Source organism: Thermobia domestica, chromosome 4 (assembly GCF_964235325.1).
Source record: "Thermobia domestica chromosome 4, izTheDome1.hap1.1, whole genome shotgun sequence".
Taxonomy (NCBI): domain Eukaryota; kingdom Metazoa; phylum Arthropoda; class Insecta; order Zygentoma; family Lepismatidae; genus Thermobia; species Thermobia domestica.
Window position 1 is genome coordinate 180,467,373 of NC_137457.1, and position 27,524 is coordinate 180,494,896.

At 36.2% G+C, this 27,524-nt stretch overlaps 1 long non-coding RNA gene across 1 annotated transcript in view; it reads left to right on the forward strand.

The window, feature by feature from the left end:
- LOC145683410 (uncharacterized) overlaps positions 1-8,659 on the forward strand; it is a 167,827-nt gene extending 159,168 nt beyond the window's left edge. Inside the window, exon 3 of the long non-coding RNA XR_014131082.1 lies at positions 8,647-8,659. This is a non-coding gene — a long non-coding RNA (uncharacterized LOC145683410). The remainder of the gene's footprint in view (positions 1-8,646) is intronic.
- Positions 8,660-27,524: the final 18,865 nt, after the last annotated feature.

The following is a 27,524-nucleotide window of genomic DNA, read 5'->3' on the forward strand; positions in this document are numbered from 1 at the left end:
TGGAAAACACCAAAGACCCAAGTTCAATTATGACTCAGTTCCACTTTGGTCATTTTTATTTAAATTAGCAACTTGTTTATGCCATAAAAAATGCTGGTTAATGATAAAGCAAAAATGCTTATACCGTTGGATTTATGGTAAAATTTGCTATTAATAAGGTGTCACTGTTATGCGTTTTGTTTAAAACTTTTGTCTGATTCAAATTGGCGGATTTGAACATGGCCGCCATCAAGGCAACTCTTACCATAGACCTAATATTTATCCATCTGCTTTTTATTTAATTATTATCATTAAAACAAAATTTACAAGGTGGGGTAAAGGACTAATACATATGCAGCAACAATATTTAATTTCCCTGTAACTTTTTACCAATTGCGCGTAAATCAAAATTAACGTCACCATTGTTCTTCTGATTAAATTTGAGTCTTAAATGATGAATCACATAACCCTATTCCTATTTTAAAAACTTAACCTTAATTCAAAATGGCGGATTTCAAGATGGCCGCCGTCAGATATACCCTTACTATATGACTTCCCCCTAGTTCTAATATGTACCCATATATTTGTTATTTATCTTTTGTCGTTACAAGAGGTCTTACAGAGCTTTTACCTCCAACTGTATGAAGACTATTCTGTACTTCCATGTGATGTTCTGGTAGCTGTATCTCCTAAACCCCTGGAGCTTCGCACCTAAAACTTCACTGAAATACTGACCACATTTAGTACTACTTTCTCATATGTGTCTCAGTCAGCAACTCGATTCACCCAAACGTAAGGTTTACTTGTCAGATACGTTGCGAGAATCAGTTAACTTAAAGGGAAGAAACAAAGTGCCTAAGGCATTTATCTGTAAATTGAAAGGAACTCTTAAAGGTTAGTACCAGTCCCACCAAGGTAACATTTTTCTTTTACCTGTTTTCGAAGTTTCTCTTTGTTTTTCTATCGGATTCGATTAAATAGAACTTCGAATAGAGACCAAGTTGAATTCATTTATTGACTAAGCCTCAAATTCTGATAAAGGTATGGCTATGATTTTATAATTATTATTATTATTATTATTATTATTATTATTATTATTATTATTACTATTATTTAAAGTACGAAGTTTCAAATGAGGCGATGCTGTATTTGAGCAAACAAAATGATAATTTATTTGATAATATTCACTAGTCCACTGTACATTTGCGAGATTTTGGTTTGGGAAATGAAGTATATACAACATTGAATAGTAAAAGTATTATAATAAAAATATATTATTAAAAATATTGATTAAGTAATTGGAGTTAAACATTCTTTTCAGTAAGAATTATATAGAGAGAAGATTTACTTTAAAGTGCGATGCAAACGAATATTCGAGTTTTAATATGATTAGAAATCGATAACTTACACAAGAATATTTACTTCAATAGTTCTATAAATCTTTATGCTTATCGTCTTATAATTTACTTTAAAATTATGACTTTTCCATTTCAAAAAGTAGAACGAGAAATAAATGTAATATTCTATTTGTTAAGGAAACCTTTCAAACTGCTGATTTCAGGGCATGACCTGTGGGAGAATTTGAGACTCTGTCGACATAAATTTCTCCCTTCGTGGCCATAAGTTATCTTCGATCATGCTCAAAATTGACTAATAATGTTTTATCAGTTTTCTCTCACTCATATATTGACCATTACCGGGGGAGAATCTTCTGGAATCGTCAATGTTTATAATTAGTTTTTCATTACAAATCAAAGGATAATAATGAAATATTGAACATAATATTTTGTTCTCAGCTGTGGAGTTTAGATTTACAATTCATATAATGTTCCTTTCTAATGGAATTCGAGAGAAAAGTAGTTGCCAAAGATTTATTTAAAGAAATGTTCTCAATCCTCTGATGAAAATCCTCTAGGAACACACTTAAAAAAAAACAACAAAAACAAAACGAATACTCCCTTCAGGGTGTGAACACATAAACTTCTAATTCATAGAGCAATCACCCAAACCGCTCGACCAGTTGGTATGTCTTCAGTGATTGTCTTTTGACTTTTGGGTAAAGTAGTTTCCTGCTCCATACTTCTTTTTGTTTATGTCGATACGACTATAAGTTTGTGGTGAATGTTTGGCAGTTACAGGTCTTGCAATGCATAAAAGTCTTTTTTGTATAAAATATATTCAATTTTATGTCCTAATAACTTATATACAACAGGTTGAATCTGTGAAATGATTGGGGTTGGAGTGATCGTAAATGTCTTCATAGTTAGGTGCCTGGATATGCAAACCCGCTCAACGTGGGGATTTACTTTTGAGAAATTTGGTACCTAACGATAATAATAATAATAATAATAATAATAATAATAATTATTATTATTATTATTATTATTATTATTATTATTATTATTATTATTATTATTATTATTATTGTAACAAAAACACTGGTCTACAAATTATTTTTCGGTTGAAAGTAGGAATTCTGAATGAACTATGTATAAATCAACGGTGCTGACTTCTGTCATGTAGTTTCTTTCGTAAATCACATAAGAATTTTTTCGGAGTTTAGTCATACTTAACAAACTTCCATGTGTATTCAATACATGTGTTACGTAAAAATATTCAAAAAACCAACCGATAATACTGTTTAATCAATAATTTAAGGAGTCGCTGAGATGCATAGTGATACCCCGGATGATGTTAGATCCAATTTCATTCATTATCGGTGCAATTTGTCAGGGGGCGTCCGTTGGGAAGTAACTATTACGCTAACATAATATAGATATACCTTTAGGACAAAAGACTATCTGTCTGAAAACTTCTACAAACTCTTCCTCTTTCCAGAGTAGCTGCGTTGCGTTTAATTGCTTTTAAGGAAATAAGTTTTTGGTCTTATGTACTATATTTTTGGAAGAAGAAGCGAGTTGATGTGTGACGTTGAGAGTTGACATGTCTTTTGAGTTGATGGGTGTTTGGCTACAGAATTTTTGTTTCGTTTGAGGGAAATATATGTTCGATCAGAGATCAATGTGCAGAAGAAGTATTTTCATGTAGTAAAAACACCAGGAGTTTTGATTTTATAATTACTTAACAACGCCAGATTTGCAGAATGTACAGGAGAACATTGAGTATACTCATTTAAGATGCACTGTGACGTTCAGCGCTTCGCTATGTCAAATTATTTGGAACATATATAGAATATACTCCAAATCATTTATAGAGAACCGACCATGGTACGAGGAGTGGGAAAAGTTGGAACTACCAGAACTATATTATTTTACCACTACTTATTACTTTGACGTACTTTCATCCTTTTTCACTACAATCTAAAAATTTAAAATTAATGCTAATAATAAATCTTCCCATATATGAATCAATCTATCAGAATCATCCACCAAACAGAAAAATAGAAACCGAAATTCAGTTTATAATGGTTTACAATATGACGTCCAATATACAGAAATCAAAGTTAGTAACGATAGAATTTATATATATATATATATATATATATATATATATATATATATATATATATATATATATATATATCCTTAAAATGCTGGGCACCATGCCTGCAAAGAACGATAGGTCTTGAAACGTCAACCTTGCCAGGAAGTAACAGGCAGCACTTGACTTCGGTGTGGCGGAAAAATAGGCGAATCCTATTCCCTTAAAAATAAGTTATATAAAATAAGGGTTATATTCATGGTCTAAAAGAACATCCTGAATTTGCACATCAGGTAAAATGACAACTCGCTCAGTTAAGAAATATGCAGAAAGACACATCTAGGAGTTCCCCGTGCACACTTTCGACAGAAGAGAGGAAACTCATTACATGTGATGGAAAAAAAACTTGGTATTATACCCGTACATGTCACCCACACACACACTCAGAGACACCCCCCCACATATATATATATATATATATATATATATATATATATATATATATATATATATATATATATATATATAGTATATATCACCTTACATTGTGACCCGAAATATTTCGGATATGACAAAAAATGTGACAAATCTAGTTACGTAGAAATGTACCCATGTCACGGCCCTATAAAATTCTGTAAGTTCCCTCAGGGGTCTCATCATATGAACCCAGGAGCCAACTTGAAAATTTCAAATTAAAACCCACGATTGTTATTGCAAATTCTTATTCAGCGATCAAAACCAAGCAACTTTTACTTGAAACACTTTTTCGTTATTCTAATAGATGGGGCTGTAATCAAAAAAGTGAATATGATATTACGCATGTCTCCCAATTTTGCGAAATCAAATATTTCCGAAATGACAAAAAATGAGAAAAATCTAGTTGCGTAAAATGTACTCATACTAGAGGCCTATAAAATTCTGTAAACAACAAGTGCTCCAGAGGTCCCATCATAGGGCCCCTGGGGGCAAATTGAAAATTTCAAATCGAAACTTCCAATTTTTATTGCAGATTTTGATTCTGCGATCAAAACTAGGCAACTTTTACTTGAAACATTTTTTCGTTATTCTAATAGATAGGGCTGTAATCGCAAAAAAATGAATATATCGTATGTACGTCCCCTAACATTGCGACCTCAAATAGTTCCGAAATGGCAAAGGGTGGAACAAATCTAGTTACGTAGGAATGTACACATGTTAAGAGCCTATAAATTTCTGTAAACAACTTGTTGCACCAGGGGTCCCATCGTAGGGCACCAGTGGCCAACTTAAAATTTTAAATGGAAATTCCCTCTTTTGATTGCAGATTCTGATTCTGCGACCAAAATATGCAAATTTTAGTTGAAGTACTTTTCGTTATCCTCCAAGATGACGCTATAATCACAAAAAAAGAAATACCATCGTACGCTATCTGGGATGGATAATAAACTAAATATCTCCAGAAATACACTTGCAGTTAAAAGGACGAAATACGTTCCCAATATTTTAAAAATGCTTTGTTTAAAATAAAATTGGTTTTATTTACATTTCAATGCGAGCGTGGTACGCCAATACGAAACGGAAAGGATTTTTTTTTGTGTTTTACAACAAGAAAAAATCTTCCCTAGAATTGTAAAGCTTAAGTAGACAAATATGTTTGTTAAATATCACGTGACACGAACAGATTAAGTAAAATCATTATTTCATACTAGTAGGAAAAGCAAAAATGACAAATGAGATTTCACAGGAGAACAAATTTAGAAAACCGGATAAAGCGCAAAGAAATTTAATTGATAAACAGTTCTATTGTAAATGATCCTCCCGATTTAGAAGGTTAATAACTCACGTGTGTTTAGTAAGAATGACAGAAAACTCAAAATTATTTTTTTGTTTATAAATACACTCTTGTTATGTTTCTTGTCAAAGTTGCTCAAGATGAGTGCCGTTTGTAATTAAAAGTACATCTGTTTGAGAATCTAATTCTTGGCATACTCTTTTTTTACATACCACAGCTAGGAGGTCCATCTGGTTCTTAAATGTATTCTCAAAGTTTAGTTTAATTTTTAGGGATGGGTGGCTGATAAACTTGGATTTAACATAACCCTAACTGCGTTGAAAATTCTATTTCACATGAATGTAGAGAGTAAAAAAAAAGAGAAAAAGAAAAGAAACATTGTGCTGTCTTCGTTTCCTGGTATCTAGATTTACTGTTACCCTAGTTAAGGGGTGCGTATTTACACATCACCTTTACTAGCCACGTAGTCTCCCCGTTTTTTTTTTAAATCTTGATTATCATGACTCTCCTTTCCTCTCACGACTCGGTTGTCCAAAATTAGGAGATGAACAAAGTGTAACTAATGTGCAAGTGATCAAACTGCGCACCTTTCTAGGTATGACTGAGCAATTCGATAGTAAAACAAATAGTGCATTCCGGATGACGCCAAATTCAATAAGAGCAAAATCATCAATTACCATTTGACGAAGATTATCCAAAGTGGTTGGCATTGTTTGATATGCTTGGGTTTTAGATAATCCCAGAAAAAGTAATCTACTGGCGATAAATCAGGGGAACATAGAACCAGCGGGCTACCCAATATAACCTCTTCTGCAAATCCGTTATTTAGGAAATTCTGTGTTAAGAAATTGTCGCATATTTACACGGTTGTCCTGTCCTGCACATCTCGTTGAAAGCATATGTGGGCAAAATTGTCTTCTGCAATGTCTCTTATTTTTGGAACTACTTGAATTCGAAGCATCTTCTCACACGGTTCAAAAGTCAAATTGTTATTAATAAAATAGGGACCAATAATTGTATATTTAGCACTACCGCCGAGATAATCAAGTTTTTAAGATGTAGAACGTGTTTGAAAGGACAAATGAGATTGATGTCCAATCAAAACCGGCAATGACTTCTGTTAATGTAACCCTTAAGTGGAACGTGACTTCATCAGAGAACACAACGCTGGTAAGAAAAGAAGGATCATCATTAATTTATTTCATCATATCTTCACAAAATTCTACATCCGATCAAAGACTCATCACACTGGTGTATAAGATGAACTTTGTATGGGTGGAACTTCATTTTCTTCAATCCTTTTCGCAGAAATGTAACTAATGCTCAGCAGCCTTATGAATGCTAAGTTGAATATTGTCAACAAATAACTGTAACATTAAGCTGTTTGTCGACGAATTCGGTCGATCAGGAGTGTTACAGTCGTTTAAATTTACAGTTTCCTCGATGCATCTTACGATGCACTCATCAGTAGATCTCGAAATGGGATTGTGTGAAACGCGATTTTTGTCGTTAAATATTACCCTTACTTCAGCACATGACCTCAGATGATTGCTCCATCCTCGTATCATCGAAAGCGTTAGAACTTTACTTTGAGAGCTGTAACACAAATCACTTTAAATTCAGCTTGAGTGTTCAGAGGTTCTTTGTAATAATGCTTATTGCTACCAATATCTAATGACTTCTACGTTGCTGGAGCGTAATGTAGAATCAACCATAAGAATTTACAAAACATGACATATTGGAATTGACAGAATATGATGTTATTTATTCCACTAATTTTATAAGAGCACATTTGCCCTCTTAGATGTACGGACTAACTTTACACTTTCATATTTACTTTCATTTCTCAGATGGAATTACATCCAGTTTCAAAATAAATCCTAATTATGGACATCTACATCACTATAACAACAAAATGATAATGCCGTTTTAAACTTTAATAGATCCAAATATCAACCTTACATGTTCACTTTCACTTTTGCTTCTCAGGTTTATACATATCTACATAAACATGACAAAAATAATAACATAATTGTCTTTTGACACTATGTCCGATTATCAATTGAAACTTCATGTCCCAACAGACAGCTTGAGTAGTCAGCTTTCATAGTGTCCACAAGCTCAGAAAAAAATTCAGTTCTTGAAGAATGTTGTTACAAGCATGTTCATACTTTATTTGTTTGCAAGTCTTACACCAACATCACACAGCATGTTCAGTTCTTGAACCAGGTTTTCATTTATCAACCTCAGGTAACATACATGATATATTATTATTATTATTATTATTATTATTATTATTATTATTATTGCGATTTATGTGTTATCTAGGAACAGCAGCGCAAATCTGTCTTCAGCAAGGGGGGACGGGTTCCCATAATCTCATTCTTCTTTTTTAAATGATGTTTAAAATATTTATGAAGTTGGTATACAATGCTTGGAGGATCAGGGGAGCAGAGTTGTCTTCAATATTGGAAGGCGGAAAGATTGGAGGCTTATTCTGAGAGAAGTAAATTTCACCTCACTATCCTTTCCATCAACCGGACACAAATCATCACATTTTTCCGCAAAAAGCAGATTTCAAATCGAATTGTTCAGGGGAGAGTCCCCCAAAGTTCAAAGATTGGATTAGACATATCCCTCTCATCATCTCGTGATTTGCGCCAGAGTATGGGTGGGCAACGAAAAAATACATAAACTAAAAGTTGCGTATTTTCGGTCACAGTATCCGAGTCTGCATTAATGTAGAGTGTTTCTATTTGCAATTTCAAGTTGGCCCCTGGTGCCCTATGATGGAACCCCTGCATCACTTGTTGTTTGCAGAATTTTATAGGCCCCTGACATGGGTACATTCTTATGGAAGTAGATAAGTTACATTTTTTGTCATTTCGGAAATATTTGAGGTCACAAAGTTGGGAGACATACCTACGATGATATTCATTTTTTTTCGATTACAGGCTATCTATTAAAATGTCGAAAAAGTGGTTAAAGTAAAAGTTGCTTAGTTTTGATCGCAGTATCAGAATCTGCAATAAAAATCAGGGGTTTCTATTTGAAATTTTCAAATTGGCCCCTGGGGCTCTATGACGGAACATCTGGAGGCACTTGTTGCTTACAGAATTTTATAGGCCCCTAACATGAGTACATTCTTACGTAACTAGATTTGTCACATTTTTTGTCATTTCTGAATTATTTCACGTCGCAAAGTTAGGTGAGATACTTTATATATATATATATATATATATATATATATATATATATATATATATATATATATATCAGTAAATACAAAATAGTTTTCTGTATTTTTTCTTACACATTATCGATAAAACTTGAATATTACAATATCATCGTACGCCTAATGATATTGCATTTTGTTAATATTTCCTTAATTAAAATATATAAGCTCTACTTTTATATACTATCAAGTATTATTGATATATATTTTTTCTTTTCAGACGAGTGTCGTGGTAAGTATGGCATTGAATTTCATCTGTAACACTATAACTTTAGTGTCAGCTTGTATTACATCAAAATGCATTTACTTGCAAACTTAAGAAGTTTATTTAAATTTAAATAATGTCTAACATTACATATTGAAGATAAAATTTTATTTTTTGTCGTATTATGTGCATGTACAATAGAAAGGTGTCTAAAATACTCCTACAATTGCCAACCTCGTGATATATCCACTCATTAACAAGAATGTTGTCAAAAGCTTAGTTTAATTTGAAATAATGAATAACGTACATCAGACAAACTTATATTTGCATAATAAGCGAAACTTCTAACGTGATATTCTATAGAAAAATTGTTATGTTGAATATTTATTATCAGCAAAAATAAACTGATATCCCTTATTACAATATTAAAACAGGATTTCGTGCTATGTTGGAATCTGAACTTTCTCCTTGTCTTGGCTATGTAATTATGTATATGGGTAGAATTAAGGAGAATGTAACACTATATCTGAGTATGTAAGGTTTAATACAAATACCCTAAGACGCACTGCAAGTACCAAAAACTCACTGCCGACTATCAATGTTGATTCACGTAGCACAATGATTGAGGAAATTTTACCTCACTTGCCCAAATACAACAATGTCCCATGCATAATAAGCAGGCAGCTTGGACTCTCGCAAGCATGTCTTCCTTGTATTTTACTGGCGATTCATACACCAAGGACTTTCTTGGCTTCGTTGTTGGTGCAACATCACGTTTCACCTACCCAGTTCGTTGTGTATGTTCGCCATTATCCAGATACAACCTTCAATAATAGTTGGAAAGAAAGATCTTTTGACCCAGTGGCATGGACAGTCCCAGGATCTCAACTCCCTCGACTTTTTCCTTTTATGACGAAGCACGTCCTTTGAGGATTAACTGTATGATTCGCCAGTAGAATCCGAGGAGAACTTGATCGCAAGAATCCCAGCTGGCTGCCTAAATGTGTAAGAGATACTGTGGATATTTGAGCGAGTGAAGAAAAATTAGCTTTGGCGTTGTTTACGTACGTCGAGGTTGGTGGTCGTCACTTTGTGCAGCTGTTGTGAGTTTTTGGTACATATAGTGCAGCAGTAGATTTTGTGTGCTAAACCTTACATAATCAGATATATTGTAATGCACAATATAGTAGGCTACATCGACTTCGTTATTGAAATTTCGTACTTGTTTTCACAAATTGCTGTAACTTGAGGATCGCTTGAAGCTTGACTAGCCGTTTTAGACCTTTTGTTTCGAATATATACTTGTGTATTGGATAACCATATCACCCATATAAATTTGATCCAAAAAGTTATGGACACCATATCCAATCTATAAAGATTAGATTAGTCACACTAGTGTTCATGTTGAGACAGAAGTGTTTCTCGTCCAGACTTGCCCGACTTGAGAGCTCACTTTCCTATTACCTACTGTACTTTGAAAAATGTTTGTGAAGTTGTGTGTGAGCGCCTTTTAAGAAAGATGTTCTCTTCTACGTTATTCCAAGAAACAATATATTAAATTGTCTGCTAGGAATATATGTTTCCAGTTTACAATAATTGTTAAAGTATACTTTATCTCCTTTCTTTAGCCTCGTTTAGTGATCTAAAGCTGACCAAGAGATATCGGCCCAAGAGAGTTGTATATTTTAGAGCAAAAGTGCATTAATTGTTTATTTACGTATGTGAGTTTGGAATTATTTCATGGTGTTTCGTCTTTGGACTTTGATATATTTAAGAATGACAATTAGTAGTAAGAAGCCCAATGCAACGAGAACATTATCAAATATTGGGCTTGTTGGTCAAATCGAGGTATCACTGAATAATACAAAGTCACCATCTAAAAAAGCAAGTTCTTACTTTATTAATTCACTACTATATGGAATTAAACTTAAACATAGGGGAGTCAGCTCACTGTAGTACTAGTGGTTTGATTGAGATTTGGGAAAAGGCTAATATTCCCACAAGATTAAAAATGAAAAACGCGTGTTTCATAAATTGACAAATCTGTTCAAGGAGTGACAAAAGCTGAAAAACAAGAAAGAAAACGAATCTAATAGCTCAGAAAGTTTGTAGAAGTGAGATGATTGGAATATGTATTTGGAAAATGTTTTTGATATTGCTATCAGTATGATAAAGAAAAACACTCTCAGTACGATAAGAATAGAAGAGTACACAGATTTTCTGGTAGCTCAGAGAGACAAAGGACTACCCGGTAAAATGGGAAATGTTGACATGCAATTTGTAAACAAAGAAGCAAATTCAAGAGAACGCCTTTGGGAAAAATGAATGAGCATGAAGAAGAAAATAAAATATTAGTTTTTGAGCAAACATTAATCCCTTCATATGTGTCTGAACAAAACAGTTCAACTGAAAGTGAAAGTAGTTCGGTATATGAAGAAGTGGTTTCATGTTGTGATCTATCTCCAAAGAAAAGAGGTAGAAATAATATTTTAGACAGTAACGTAACTGCAAGCCTAGATGCAGCATAGTAAAGTGACAGATAAGCAGCTGCTGCTTTGCAAAGTACAATTAAAAGTGTGAGATGCAATCCTTCTGAGTATTATGCGAACAAATGTTCTAGTCGCCGTATTACAATCAAAAGCAGAGAAAAGAATGCTCAAGACCTAAAGAGTGAATTTTCAGCTAGTGAGCATTTGACCGCTCGGTGCGACGGGAACCTCTCAGAAGATATTTCAGATGGTGATGTGGTTGTTAGATTAGCAATTATTGTTTCAGAAAACGGGATTGAGATGTTACTAGGGGAAAGCAGTAACTAGTGCTATTAATGAAACATTGAAATCCTGGGGAGTTACAGACCAGGAGCAATATATATGTTTTGCTACAACATCAGCAAATACTTTTTACATTGTTGAACATGTGTCATTCTAGAGCAAAAGATGAAACTGAAATGCTTTATTTGGCTTGCCGACTTAATGTTCTCGAAATTATGCTTGGGGAAGTTTCTAGTAAGTCAATTGGAGCTTCATCAGGGCCTGACATCTTGCTGTTTAAGAGATTTAAGGGTTTGTGGAACTCGAATGACAACAGTAATTTTAATCCAGCCACATTGGACTTTTTACTTCATAAAAATGTTAAAAACAGAGAATCAAATATCACGGAGTTTCCTAAAAAAAAACTGCAAGAGTTTCAGCCACGAAATGATTACAAAGAATTTTTAGAGCTTACGATCATACTCATTAGTTAAGTTCCAGAAAGATGATACATTTTACAGCTCCAGAAGTAGTGCATCGACTACGATGGTTGGCCAAGGTAATTTAATCGCTAAAGATATACTTATTTAGAGATCAGTTGAAACTTTCCAAACACAAAATAAAAAAGGATTCGTAAAATATTCTCATTTGTTGTGAAAGTTTACATTAACATCTGGTTTCAATCACCATTTGCTTGAACTGCCCTGAGAAATTACTTGAAAATTAAAAAAAAAAAATTAAAGGAATATTAAAGTGGCAATGACTACAGAGTTCATACAAAAGATGAAGAACAAAAGCATTATTTACTCTTGTTCGTTAAGCAATTTAGAATCAAATACCTGGACTCGAAGAAATCAACTTTAGTGTTTTAAGATGAATTAAGACTGACAGTGTATTTTATTAACAGTTTTTTTAATCTTTATTACATAGGAGCAACATATTTACATGTTTAATAAATATAACTTATATTGTAACTAAATTTTATTCATTAATTCATTAGTAATTTTTTATGAAAACTTTACAAGGTGTTAGGGACCATTAAAAGTTAATATAAAAATCAAGAAAAAATATAGTAACTCTCTTTTATGTGATAGATGAAAATGACAATGTGTCTCACAGAAAATTGGGAAACCAGTTTTTCACTTATTTAAGGACCACCCTAATATATATATATATATATATATATATATATATATATATATATATATATATACACTAGTTCTCAAATAAGTTCAAACTGTGACATTTGTATCATCATAAATTTACAAGGTGTTAGGGACCATTAAAAATAAATTTAAAAATCAAGACAAAATATAGTAACTCTCTTTTATGTGATAGATGAAAATGACAATGTGTCTCAAAGAAATTGGAAAACCAGTTTTTCACTTATTTAAGGACCACCCTAATATATATATATATATATATATATATATATATATATATATATATATATATATATATATATATATATTCATCCTCACGGCATTGTGAAGGCTCTATATTTGTATTTTACATTTATTATTGCAACCGGGTGTTTCTGACTTCCGTATACGGTAGCCCGATCATCACCCTTGTTCTTCGCGCGCACAGTCATTCGAAGAACTGAAAACGTACTCTGTACACAAACAGTTTATGGTTGTGAACTCGGAAAGCCTGGTACTTCTGCTTGTCAAGGTCAAAAAATGGGAGAAAAAAGGATGTGTAGAATGTAAAGAGGGTGCAACAGTGACTGACGCTTGTAAGGGAACATATTCATTTGTAGTTCATGCACATTCCGCCTGTAGCGCTACTGTGGCACAACGTATATTGTAACTGTATAACTCTTGTACACCGCTAGTAGGTCTATTCGCGTTAGTGACGACCGAAACTATGTTGTCAGCTCTGACTGCGATAAGGCACTGCCGTGCTGCTTTTCCTTCTCTTTTTTCCCCTTTTCCATTTGTAAGACGCCAAACATGTTGTTTTTGCTTGTTGTACGCGCTGAACGGGTTTCTGCGAGCGAAGTATTTAAGAAGTTGACTACATATTCTTGTATGCGATAGTTTTAAATTGGTTAACTGTTGAAAAATATACGAAAATAAAGCTGTACTTCTTAAGGTATATTAGTCGAGGACGTAGCTACTGACAGTGTTCATTACAGATTTTCTCGAGGAAGAATTTAATTACAGTCGAGGTGGAAAGGAGACGTCCATTTAGACAGACCCCCCCCTTATCAGACTCAATCGGAAATGGTCTCAATCGTTTGTACACAAATGTACAGGCGAAATTTCCGTTTGTCCAGAATTAGTGGCGCCGGCAGAAGGAAAACAAAGTGGGGGCTGTCTAAATGGTAGCCCCCACCAACATGTCCTATTCAAGCACAAATTGTCGCAATCATTTGTACATAGTTTCTACAGAAATGTGAGGGCGAAATTTTCGTTTGTACACAATTAGCGGCGCCGCCAGAACGAAAACAATTTGGGGGCTGTCCAAATGGTAGCCCTCCCCCCACCATGTCCAATTCAATCACAAATTGTCGCAATCGTTTTGTACATTGTTTGTACAGAAATGTGCAGGCGAAATTTTTGTTTTACACAATTAGGGGCGCCGCCAGAACGAAAACAAAGTGGGTCTGTCTAAGTGATACCCCCCACCATGTCCAATTCAATCACAAATTGTCTCAATTGTTTTTTACTTCGTTTGTACATAAATGTGCAGGCGAAATTTTCGTTTGTACACAATTACGGGGCCCCGCAGAATGAAAACAAAGTCGGGGGGCCTAAGTGGTAGCCCCGCATCATGTCCAGTTGAATCACAAATTGTCCCAATCGTGTGTACTTCGTGTGTACAGAAATGTGCAGGCGAAATTTTCGTTTGTACAGTCAGCGACAGTAGAAAATGGAGGTTGGATACATAAGAAATGATAGCTTTTTCCAGTAGCAGAATAGTTTCACTCGATGTCTGTTAGTTGGACAACCAACATGACAGCAAATACGTGCCCGAAAACATAACATGCCAGGATATTCCTCCATTTGGAGGAAAAAGTATTACTATCTGAGAGCATCATTTAGAGAAACAACCACGAGATAAATCTGCAGAAATTCCATTCACATTAAGTTCAAAGAGATAGGAATTAATGCAATGAAAACGAAAAGAATAATACGCTTCATGCAGAAACCGAAAAAGTACGGAAAGCTAAACAAAATGAGAAAAGAAGGAAAGGAAAGAGAAAAAGACATGGGAATAAATTAAATATTAACACTTAAGGATAAACAGTGTCCGTCTTTCTCCCTGCCCCCGTCTTGGTTTTTCTCCCTTCATAGGATAAACCTCTTTCAGTATCAAACGCGAACATCATTTATAGTGTTCAATTCTTTGAAAAATTTTAACTCAGTCTAGGCCGAGACTCGAACCCCAGACCCTTAGAATGACAGTCTCACGCGGTATCCACTTACCTACACATTTTTTAAAAATTCTTTATTAACAGTTCTATCACATGTACATTGGACAGTTATAAAAGCAATACAAAAGCGAGTTGATTAAAAAAAACTGGTTATAAATCTGAAAGGTTTACAGAATTGTTATGGAGCTAAGACAACAAAATAATTTGCGAAGTGTTGTTTATACTGCACATTCATTTGCTGCAAATGGTACCTTAAATAAGACAAATACACATCGACATGATATGGTTGATGTGTGGTGAGCACATAAAGAAGCGTATATGCAGCGAGCCAGACTACACTGTTATTTTTTGCTTTAGGAAAATAGTTAAAATCTGGATATATCAGAACATCTGTAGCAGTAATATGAGATGGTGAAGAATGACAAATCTTACTTATGAGTGTACTAAATTTGGTCCATATATGTTGAATCTCTGTACAATATTGTAAGCGATGCTCAAGAGTATCTATATTATGACAGTAGTCACACAGATTACAAGACATTATACCGAGCTGATATAGTCTGTCTCGCGTTTCGTATTTATTATTAACGATAAAATACCAAAGAGATCGTTGCTGAGTAGTTAAAAGGGGAGCATTAATATTTTGCCAAATATAATTCCAATGAAGTTGTGGTTCTTTCAATTGAATGTGGGGCGTGACGATATGTTGCGTTCTGAGATAATGTCGGTAGAGTGCTTTGACCGACATTAACTCAATTTGTGCTCGTTCAATTAATGCATAAGCAATATCTAAGACGGGTTCACACAAGTGTGGGAATTTAATTCCCCAAGGAAAAATATGAATCGGAGCTTCAAGGTCAATGCAACCTAAACATGTGGAGAGAACAGATGACGACACACTGACCCTATCGTTCGTAAACAATTCAATGCTTCTTTTCAGCAGTAGTGATTTTGCCTGGAGGGCTATGTTTACATAAGCTACGCCACCCTGAGCTGGTAAAAGCTCAAGCTGATCACGTGCAATTCTCAACAGCTTGTGTTTCCACAGAAAGAACAAAGCGTGACTGTTGAGGAAGTTGTATGTTTTTGTGGGAAGAGGGAAAATCTGACAGAAATACCACAAAAGACTCAATGCTTTTTGTTTGAGAAATGAATTCCTACTGATCATGTTCATATTGCGAGGCTTATGCTGTATTAAAAGACCACGTATTTTGTTTGCAATTATGTCAGAATTGTAGTGAATGGTTTGTTTGGTGTTATTGAACCATTCAATACCTAGGATTTTAACTGAGTCAGCAATCGAATAGTGCGAACTGTATGTAGTCCGGTATTCGGGGTCTATACATAGTAGTTTTGTTTTGTCTTTATTTAAAATCGCTCCAGAAATTTGTTGATACCTGTGTAAAAGGCTCTGAATATCTTCTAAGGTAGAAATACTGTTAACATAGAAATGAACGTCATCAAGATAACTTGCGACAGAAATGGAAGCTTGATAAACTTGTATGCCAGTGAGTCTGGTTTGTGCCGCGTATATGAGAGGTGCAACCGAGAAACTGAATAAAAGGCTCGACATGCTATCACCTTGAAGAATACCATTACAGAAAGGAATGACACAACTGAGACTACCATTGAGTTTTAATTTAGTTGTCCTGTTATGATATACTCCTTGGAGCATGGACAAAAAGGCGCCATTGAAACCAAATTTTTGTAGAACTTTAAAAAGATACTCGTGTGATACCCTATCAGAAGTTTTCGAGAAATCGGTAGATAAAATAGCAACGGGCGTAGGAGAGGCAGTCTCATGATAGGCTATAAAATTTCTTATGTTAGCTAAGGCTTCATGAATTAAAGCTTGTTGCCCATGTCCATATTGACAGGAACTTAATAACTCTCGCACATATTGTTTCATACGAAGCGCGAGACATCGTGTTAAAATTTTTAAGTCCGCACTTGAAAGGCTGATAGGACGATAATTGTCTATGAAGTTAGAGTTAGGCAGTTTAGGGATTAATACAGTAATACCCGTGGATAGAGATTCCCCTAAGGTACAGGTATTTCGATATTCATTGAAGAGGTCCGTAAGAAACGGGGCAAGAATATCAATGAAAGTAATATAAAATTCTAATGGTAAAGAGTCAATACCAGTAGATTTACCACGTTTCCCTAGTTGAATTGTCTCTTGACTTCATCAAGTGTGAAGGGACTGTTGAGATACTCTTGAGCATTTACATCTAGGTTTAGAGGAATAAAGTCCAAAAGAGATTCATCTTCATTATGTACATTAGGTTTTGTATACAATTGTTTATAATACTGAACAAATTGGGGAAGTACCTGCGAACCTTCATAAATTAGGCCATCCTTGCCCTTAATAGAAGAAATTAACTTTTGTTTGCCTCTGAGTCGTTCTTTGTGAATTTGCACGATGTTAGCTTGTTCCGTGTCATCGGCCTGGACAAGTTTGCTTCTAACAAGAAAACCGCGCATGCGTTGTTTATGCAACGACAATAAATGCGCTTTGATTTCTTGAATTTGAGGCCTGACCGGACGACCTCGTAATTGTTCTTGCATGTATTTTTTGAGAAGACTAGAGTAATAGTTGTATTGAGTATTGTATGCCTGGGTCCGTTGAATACAATATTGTTTACTTATGGATCGAAATCTAGGTTTAATTCTCTTGTCCCAAAATACATAAGTTTGCCCTGATAGCGTGATATTAACGGAAACAAGATCCGCCATTCCTCTCGAATTAAATGCTGATACTCAGGGTCCATAAGTATAGAGGTGTTAAAATACCAAAGGGGACTACTTCTCAAAAATTTGGATACTGGTAGGGTTATTATCATAATTAGAGCATAGTGATCACTGAAACAAACAGGTTCGAGCTTAATATTGCGCACTTGTGCAACAAGTAAGCGGCTTATGTAAAAACGGTCCAAGCGGCTAGATGATTGTGAAGTATGAAATGAGTGACCCGGTTCAGCGGGTCGAAAATGACGCCACACATCCACTAAATCATACGTATTTACTATGCGCTGGAGTTCGGGAGAAAAGTTAAAGTTCGGAGTCTGGTCAATGGGTTGTAAAACGGAATTAAAATCTCCACCTAATATACAAGGGTAAGTACCATTAAATAGAGCCTGAGCAAGGTCAGTGTTGAAGAAATCTTGACGCTCTCTCTTGTTATGAGAACCAGAGGGGACATAAATATTACATAATTTAATGCGTTCAAGCATACCAAGGGAGATTCGTTCATTTGGGTAATCATTAATTGTCTTAAAAGCTAGATCACTACGATAGATAATTGCTGTACCTAGCCCATTCTCTGTAAAACGAGAATAGCATGTATGATTGGAAAGAGAACCATATTCTGGAATGGCCACTTCTTGAGCGAACAACACATCAATATCTGCTTTGTAAATAAAATCTCTTAACGCTTCTTGTTTAACAGGAGAAGTAAATCCATTTAGGTTAATGGTGGCTAAACTAAAACTATACATAAACAAAAAGTAAGTGAAACAAAGTAGTAAACACTGCATAAAGGGCTGAAAATGATACCACAATAATACAAAGAAGATAATTATAAATCTTCCCCAACAGGGGTACCAGCTTTCAACTTTTTCAAGGTGGCCCGTGTTCGTGCACCTGAAACAGGTGTAACATCTGAAGAACGACCTCCTTTAGAAGTTTTTGAAACTCCAGTAACAGTTGCCTTTAATTTGGAAAGTTTACGTTTTTCATATACAGGAGCACTAAGATCGGATCCACTGGCGGAATCACTTGTGAGTGATTGCACATTCCGGTCACGAGTGATATTCGAGTCGGCTACCAATGGCACAAGAGACTGATTATCGTGGTCCAAGGGAGCACTAGAATCCATTTGTAAATCCTTTACTGACTGTTGGTCACCTACCTGAGCTAGTTGTCCTTCCTTGAGAATTTCTTGGGCCTTACATTCAGGAGTAGACTGAGGTACTGCTGTAGATTCCAGAGGGGCAATAACTTCCGGGTCAGTAGTACGATCTTCTTCCATTTGGAGGTCGGGGCGAATGACGGGATCGTGGGATGTTTCAGGTGCTGGAACGTCATGACTTGAAGAAATACCAGGGTGAGCAGAAGTGAGCAGAGGAAATTCCGTATAGTTATCAGTATGCAGAGACACCTTTTCATGTGGGAGATTATAAGGGGTACGAAGCGGTGGCAGTGGAGAACTGCGAACTGGCGGGTGAACTTTGAAGGGCTGACCTTTTTTTCGGGGGCATTCTTGAACAAAATGGTCCTGTGAATTGCACAACGCGCAAGTTTGGATTTGACCGGAATAACTACAGAAGAGGCGCAAACCACACACTGTAACAAATGAAGGAATATTTTGTTTAAGCTTCATTTTAATTAATTTACGTCCAGTACGGGTGACATAGACATGATCCGCAGAATACTGTTCGACTAGGATTGACTGTATTTCACCATACTGAGAAAACACTCGTGTTAACTGTTGATTACTAAGTTCCATGGGGCACAAAGACACCTTAACGACGGTAATACTGTTGTCAGCGAGATCAAGAGGAAGTAAATATTCCTTGTCACTATCGGTGAATTTGACTTCACCATGAGCAGAAGATAGAATTCGTTCACACAGAACCTTGTTGACTAACTTAATATACAGTTGTTTCTTGATATAGTCCAGTTCAATGCTGTGTATTTGATCTATGGTTAATTTAAACGTGTTTCGGATCCACTCATGGACAAAAATTGTAGAAGGCTTTTGACTTACTTGACCAAAATTTATACGTAAGGTATTTTCACGTAAACAACTCATGTCGAAATTTCGTCGTAGAACGACCACAAAATCACTCGAAGAAATAGAAGACTAGAAGGCACTAATAAATTCAATATCCCACTAAGATAATCGCACAGTACACAAACTTAAATCGACTCGTCGTGTGTTACAACACTAACAGCGAGCGAGAGACGATGTGAATAGCACGAAGTCTCACGAACGTATGTACAGGCTCTATCTATAAATAAGCTATTACCCGCGCTGTTATCAAACGTGTTAAATCAGCCATTGTCGGTGAGTCACCCCAGTTCCATTTGAAGTTTAAATTTTATTTACCTCACTTAGCCATCTATGGGTAGCAGTCCCCTTGCTTTCATAAAAAGCATTTGTTCTGTAGATTAAAATCAAGAATGAATTAATCTGTACTCTTGGGAGCTTACTGGTGCACCAACTTATCTATCTATATATCTATATATATATCTATATCTATATCTATATATATATATATATATATCTATCTATATATATATATATATATATATATATATATATATATATATATATATATATATATATATATATATGTGTGTGTGTGTGTGTGTGTGTGTGTGTGTGTCGGATTGATTGACTATTAAAAAAGCGACTTCTTAAATTTACGGAACGCGTGTTGACACAACAGTAAGGACATCTCGTAACGTTGTTACGTAACACACGCAATGTAAATAAAGTTTCAAAACCAGAAGTCGGAATATATGCCGTGAGTAAGTCGGTAAGATATCTGCTTGCTGAATGGAGAAATCCGGATTCAAATCTGGGCTGTTACGTTTTTTTCTGTTCCGTTGAAAATATATTTCTATATTTTTGCGTTTGAAATTGCTTTCTTTCATTTTTTGTAGATTATCTTAAATTAGTGAAGGCCAAGTAAGGTCAGATTATATATATGTCTGCTTTATCTGTGTGTACAGTCCAGAGATGGAGTGAGTCAATTGGGTCAAGATTTGTAAGTAGGTCAGTGGGTCGTGGGTCAACAGGACGTGACTCACTGTGACACACCACTCACCGTGACCTCTCTGATTCACACTGACCCTACGTTTTAAATTTTAAGGTCTCCCTCTTTATTCGGCCTCTCTCCTTATTATTAAATTCAATGTATAGATAATTATTGAGTTGAGTTGATTTTGAGTTTAGCGCCCTTTTCAGCAGCGAGGCTATATGAGACGGGACCTACTGATTAACATAGAAACCGAAAAACATGAGCTCCCTTTGGGAATCAAACCAGGGTCTTCCACGCCACAGGTATATAATTGTGTCTTATATAGCAGTTAATATTCTTGCTATAAAGTATCAAATAACTAAACATTTGATGTAAATAAATGAGAAACCTAATATATTGCAGATTACTGCAATTGCGATTTAATTCAATTTTAAGCATTATACATCCATATAATTGTTAAAGTTGCTTTATAAAGATGCAGATTATGAATTATAGTAATTTTTTCTATGAAATGAAATGAAATTAAGTTTGACGTCCCATGCTTATGTCGGCTAGGTAAAGGAGACGGTGATGATGAGAAGTGAACGAAAATTGTGCAACGATGTAGGTAGGAGGAAACAGCAGAATCCTGAAGAAACGAACGCACACGGTGTTTCTTCACCACAAATCTGACTTTGTGCAAGCTGGGATCGAACCAAGTACCCCATGCACCAGAGGTGAACACACTACCACTAAGCCACTTCGGCCCTATGAAAAATACAACCATATTTATTCTCTCTCTCTCTCTCTCTCCATATATATAGGTATCAGAAGCATGAAGAATTTTCATTTTGGGGGGCGCGGTGGCTCAGTGGTAGAGCGTTCACCTCCGGTGCTTCGGGTCCCTAATTAGATCCCAGCTCGCGCCGTTTGGATTTTGTGGTGGACAAACGCCGTGCTGGTGGTTTTTTTCGGGGTTCTCCCGTTTCCTCCCACTTTTCATTCCACCATTTCACTCCTTTCTCATTTTCACCGTCTCCTTTAGCCTAACCGGCATAACCATGGGACGTTAAACTTAAAGATTTCATTTTATTTCAATTTTCATTTTGAACGTATGGTTTCAAGTTGGTATTAAACTCAGAACTCTGATCTTAATGAGTTTAGTTGATTTGGAGTTTAACGTCTCTTTCAACAGCAAGACTATATGTGACGTGGACATATTGATTAACGTAAAACCCGAACCATGTAACTCCTGCCGTGTGGTGGTGATTGTGATTTTGAGTTTAACTGCCCGGTCAGCAGCGTGGCTATAGCAGACATGGACCTACTGATTAACATGGAATACCAAACACATGAGCTGTCACCGGGAACCGAACCCGGGTTTATCACGATAAAGTCGCGCGTACGCTAACTCCCACCGTGAATTGAAATCTGTTCTCATTGTAAGAATGTTAACGTTCCTTATTTTACCGTTTTTATATAACTTCATGGACCAAATTTCACAGAAGTAAATCCCCACGGTAAGCAGGTTTGCATATCCAGACTAATAAGTATGAAAACATTTACGCTGACTCCAACCTCAAACAATTCATGAAGTGACGAATAAAGGATAATATTCCCGATAAAGTATATGGTTTGAAAAAATACCATATAGGAGAGGAACATATCAGTCCTTTCTGCTCATGGAGTTATTAAAACACGATCATCGGGCATTGGTCTTTAAACATTGGAGAGGTCTTAGTCCCTTGAGCATTGCGGTGATGTGAGAAATCAGATTCGGTCCCAAGCATTTGGGTTTGATGTAAACTTTTGCTGTGGTTCAATCTCAGTATTTTATTACGCGAGGTAAAACCATCCATACAGCTATAAATGTTGTTGTATCTTACGCAACCAGGTATTGATATTGAGCCAATGCGGAACCTCATTTTTGGCGCTTTGAGGCCAGGAACTGACTTCGGATATTACGCTGTTTTCAAACGACTAGGATCTTTCCAATGTTACCATCCGCGTCCAACAACCCCATGTTTAAAAGGGGAATAGAAAGAACCCGTGTCTAAAACTTCCGGACCCAGTTTCTTGACGTTCAAGTTTAGGGATCAATTTCTGACCTCACAATTGTGCTCAACGGATCAAAACCTTTCAAATGCCGCCAACGCCGTCCAACAACTTCATATTTAATAGGTGAATAGAAGGGACCCGAATCCATAACGTCAGGACCCCATTCCTTGAGTTGCGTAGCCTGGGCCAGGCTTCTGACATTACTACTGCACTCAGGGGACCCGGATCTTTCCAACGCTACCACTCGCGTCCAGCAACTGCATGTCTAACATGGTCGTCCTGACGTAGGAGAATCGACTCCATGCTTTTTTATAATTATTCTCCAAATGGATTTGTATACAAGGTAGTTTGGCAAGTTTAGCAGCAGGTCTAAAATAAGCCTCTTGAGAGTGGCTCTTATTTGTTAAAGAATACATAACGATCGCTTTTGGCTGTTGCAATGGTCTGTCTAAGCGGCTTGGTAAAAAAAAAAATAGCGTAGCATAACAACAGCAAGGTGTTTCTCTTATATGTTAAAAATAAAAGCACAGAAAGAAAAAGTCAAAGTTTGATAAGGTGAGTATCGGGGGACGCCGAATTTTACTTCGCCCCGGGCAACGAAACTTTTAGCTACGGCTCTGAGCTCCAAAACTTATCGGTCATTCAGAGTCTCATCCCTTACCTACAACAGCGTAGTTTGATTAACCTGTTATACCAAAACGTTTGGAAAGAACCTTTGAGTGTGACTTATTGATAGCTATGCAATATGTTGACAGAGTGCTAGTCTTCGGTTTAGCAACGAAGGTGCCCTTAGGCGAAATTTCACGTTGCTCTCTACTTTTGTCTGTGCCTTGTAAATCGTAACATTGTGTTTAAAGTCAAACAGAAAGAACGTCAGTTGTTTAGTAGTTCTTTGCAGAGCAACTGATAAGGCGTTTGTGTCTTTTACACAAATAATTTTTGCCAGATTGCTGTTTGAAGCCTTTTTACATTATACACTATAAAACAACATATCCAGATTCAGAGAAATACACAGAAAGTTTAAAGAAGGGTTAAAAATATCTTTATTATTCAGATGCATTATTATTATTATTATTATTATTTTCTTGAGCACAGAGATACACAGAACAAGAACTCCGTCACCTTTAACATGGAAGCGAAAATGACTTCGAATTGGAAATAACAGATCAATGCATTTAATTTCGGGGAGAGGCTATAGGGCAGACACGGATCCAGGGAGCGATCGGGGCAATCGCCCTCCTCCCCTCCCACGGAAGAGGAAGCTTTCTTATTTTATATATAAATAAAACCCATCCCAAAATTTGGAGCTCTTAAAACTAGCTAAGTAGCAGTATTACAATCCACGCCCTCCCCCCAGAAGTCCGTTCTGGTCCGTCCCTGCTACAGGGTTACTTTAGGGTTCACTGCTTTTCCTTGCAATCCATGCTCATTGCTGGATAAGTATTATATTTTATTATATTATTTGTCAAATTGAGCGTAATAGTTTTGCCACAGCGGCAAATTCAACAATTAGGTTTAGGAAAAACAACTCATTGGTTCAAACACACACAGAAAGAGAGAGTCCATTTGTTCGGGATGTTTTTTGACGTTCGCGGCGTCTCCCAAGAAGAAATCTTGCTAAAACATATGCTGTTTTTAACAAGGAACGTTAATGGGTATCAGGTATATCAGTACTTCAAATGAAAAGCAAGAAGAAAAGAGAGACAAAGATGAGTGTAATTTCCTATACTGTATTTTTGGCATTGAAGAATACCGTTACTGTTTTATTGATCTACTGTTCGCACTTCTGCGTTTTACTAACCAAGCCACAATCATGCTATATATACCATATATCGGCTAGGTCCAATCTGTTGCCAATGCGCCTTTTCTTCAAGGAACATTTTTTTTATTATTACACGCTCAGAAACAAGGATAATCACCCGAAACCTGAGATCTGGAGAATGACCCAGTAACAATAAACTGACAAAGGGAAGGAAATAAAAAAGTGGAAAAATATTGTAATCAAAAATTAAGGCATTTTTTCTTGCAATAACCGACCCTTTAAGTCGGGGGAAATTTCTTGAAATAAGAGTAATATATTTTTAACTTGCTCCTTATTTTAGCTTACGTAGTAATTTAAGACACAAAGATGTATCGCAATTTGCAATACATTTTTCAATTTGCAGTGCAAACATTAAAATGCAATGTTGCATTTCCATGTTTGCACTGCATTGCATTCCCATTTTCACTGCAAACTGCGATGTGATACTCCATTTAAAAAATGCAAGGAGATTCCTGACCAGTTGTTCTTTCAGAAAAAAATGTTCAGGTTAAGGGGAGCACTGCTGGTACTATTCTATTTATTATTGTATTATAGAAGTAATATTTTTGTCTCCTCCGTGGGGCACTCTCAGAGCTCCGGGAGGGGGGCAGTGCCCCAAAAACATATCTGGAAGAAATACTGTTCCTGACACCAAGATAAGACAAAAGGTAATAACAAACCTGGGCGCACAAATGCTTAATTTCGGAGTTATAGGCTGTTAAAAACATGAAGAAATGAACTTTAAAGGTCCATAGCTCCAAAACTAGGCGACCTACCGTAGTAGGGTCAAGACCTTATTTAGGAACTAGTACGTGCGCTATCCAAATATCCATGTTTCAGAATTCTGCAATACTTCTGCACCAATTTATACACAGGTATTTGGTGAGTACTTCAAATTATATGCACATAGCCAAAGTTCCTCTCTAAAAATTGTCGCATGTATACTCTAGATTCTGAAACATTGTATTTTTTGATAGCGCACATATTAGTTTCTAAGTGAAGTCTTAACCCGGCTATGATAGGTGGGGATGCTCACGAGAAAGGATTTGAGGCTTTCTCGTCTCGCAAATGTGCTGTAAAAGTGATGTCTCGACTCGAAAACTGTATTCTTTTTTATTGCAAGAGCTATGTCTTGACTCGAAATTTGTTAGGAAAATTCTGTCTCGACTCGTCTCGAGCGCATAACTAACGGTATATCCCATAGTTTTACAGCTATGAACCCTTAAAGCCCCGGATCCAGGATATGATCAAGGGAGCGACTAAATCACAGTTTGCCGCTTTATCCAGTGTAAAGCAGGATTGAAGCCTATTTCATCCAGTGTATACCTGAGTGCCAAGATGGCTGTAGCTCCCCTTGGAGCCACACCTGTATAATATATATATATATATATATATATATATATATATATATATATATATATATAAAACTCTCTCTGAGTGATTAGTTTCTTCAAAACTATTTTTAAAAATATGTGAAGAGTTTTGAGACATTCGAGTTGAATCAAGATTTTTACGAGCAGAGCAGTCTCGATACGACTCGAATTTTACAAATTGTGTCTCGACTCGTGCGCATCCCTACTTCTCGGTTCGGATCGATATTGAATAAGCTGTGAGCCAAGCCGCACAAGTCGTTGACAACCGTAGACCCAGGCAAAACAGTTTTAAACATGTTTGCCTGGCACGCTATAACTTTTAACAAATTTTAGCCCAAGCACGAATACTTGATCCTCCGGAACTCAAACCCAGAATCTCGTGAACGATGTCCTTGTGTCCTAGGTTTCACGACTACCGAAATCGGCAGTCAACTAGTTTTTAGTATTTAGATGCAAACCGCCTATCTTTCAAGCTTAATTACAGAATTTAATAATAATAATAATAATAGTAATAATAATAATAATAATAATAATAATAAGTTGTAGTGGAAGTAGCAACATTGATAATAATTATATTGTTTATGCAGAATAAGTGAAAAAGGAACTTGAAACTACACACAAGATTTGGCTCGATTTTGCTCGACTCGAATCAAAACTCGATCCAAATTCGAGTCGAGTTTCGAGTCGAGTCGGAAGAAATTTTTCGAGTCGAGTTCCCGAGTCGAGCTAAAAGATGTCGGTTTCGACTCGAATCAAGTTTAAAAAAAAACTCGCTCGAACTCGCTCGTGCCCATCCCTAACCACTGCCCCTGAGTTCAGTAGTAATGTCAGAAATCAGGCTCAGGCCACGAAGCTCAAGGAATGGGATCCTGACGTTATGGGCTCAGGTCCCTTCTATTCGCCTATTAAAGATGAAGTTATTGGACGGCGTTGGCGACATTCGAAAGGTTTTGATCCGTTGAGCACAATGGTGATATCAGAAATCGATCCCTAAACTTGAACCTCAAGAAACTGGGTCCGGAAGTTTTAGACACGAGTCCTTTCAATTTCCCTTTTAAACATGGGGTTGTTGGACGCGGATGGTAACATTGGAAAGATCCTAGTAGTTTGAGGCTAGGGTAATGTCCGAAATCGGTTTCTTGCCTCGAAGCCCCAAAAATGTGGTTCCGAATTGGCTCAAAATCAATACCTGGTTGCGCAAGATAGAACAACATTTATAGCTGTATGGATGGCTTTATCTCGCATAATAAAATACTGAGACTGAACCACAGAAAAGGTTTACATCACAACCCAAATGCTTGGGACCGAATCTGATTTCTCATATCACCGCAATCCCCAAGGGACCAAGGCATCTCCAATGATTAAAGCAAGTCAATGATGATAGAAGAATTTGTTGAATGAAATGTGGGAGGAAGCGAGAGTACCTGGGAAAACCCAGGAATACGACCTTGTCCACCACAAACTTACTAGGTCGGGAATCGAAACAATAAGGATCCTATGCACCAGAGATAGGGCTCTACCACTGAGCTATCGCGCCCAACGATTAAAGCGTCAATGATAATAGAGAAATTGGTGGAATGGAAAGTGTGAAGAAGCGGAAGTACCCTGAGAAAAACCACGAAGACGATGTTTTCCACAACAAACTTGCTTGACTGGGGATCGAAACAATAAGGACCCCACGCACCAAAGGAAGCGCTCTACCACTTAGCCACCGCTCCAAATGATTAAAGCAAGTAAATGATAAAACAGGAATTTTTGGAATTAAAAGTGGGAAAAAGCACG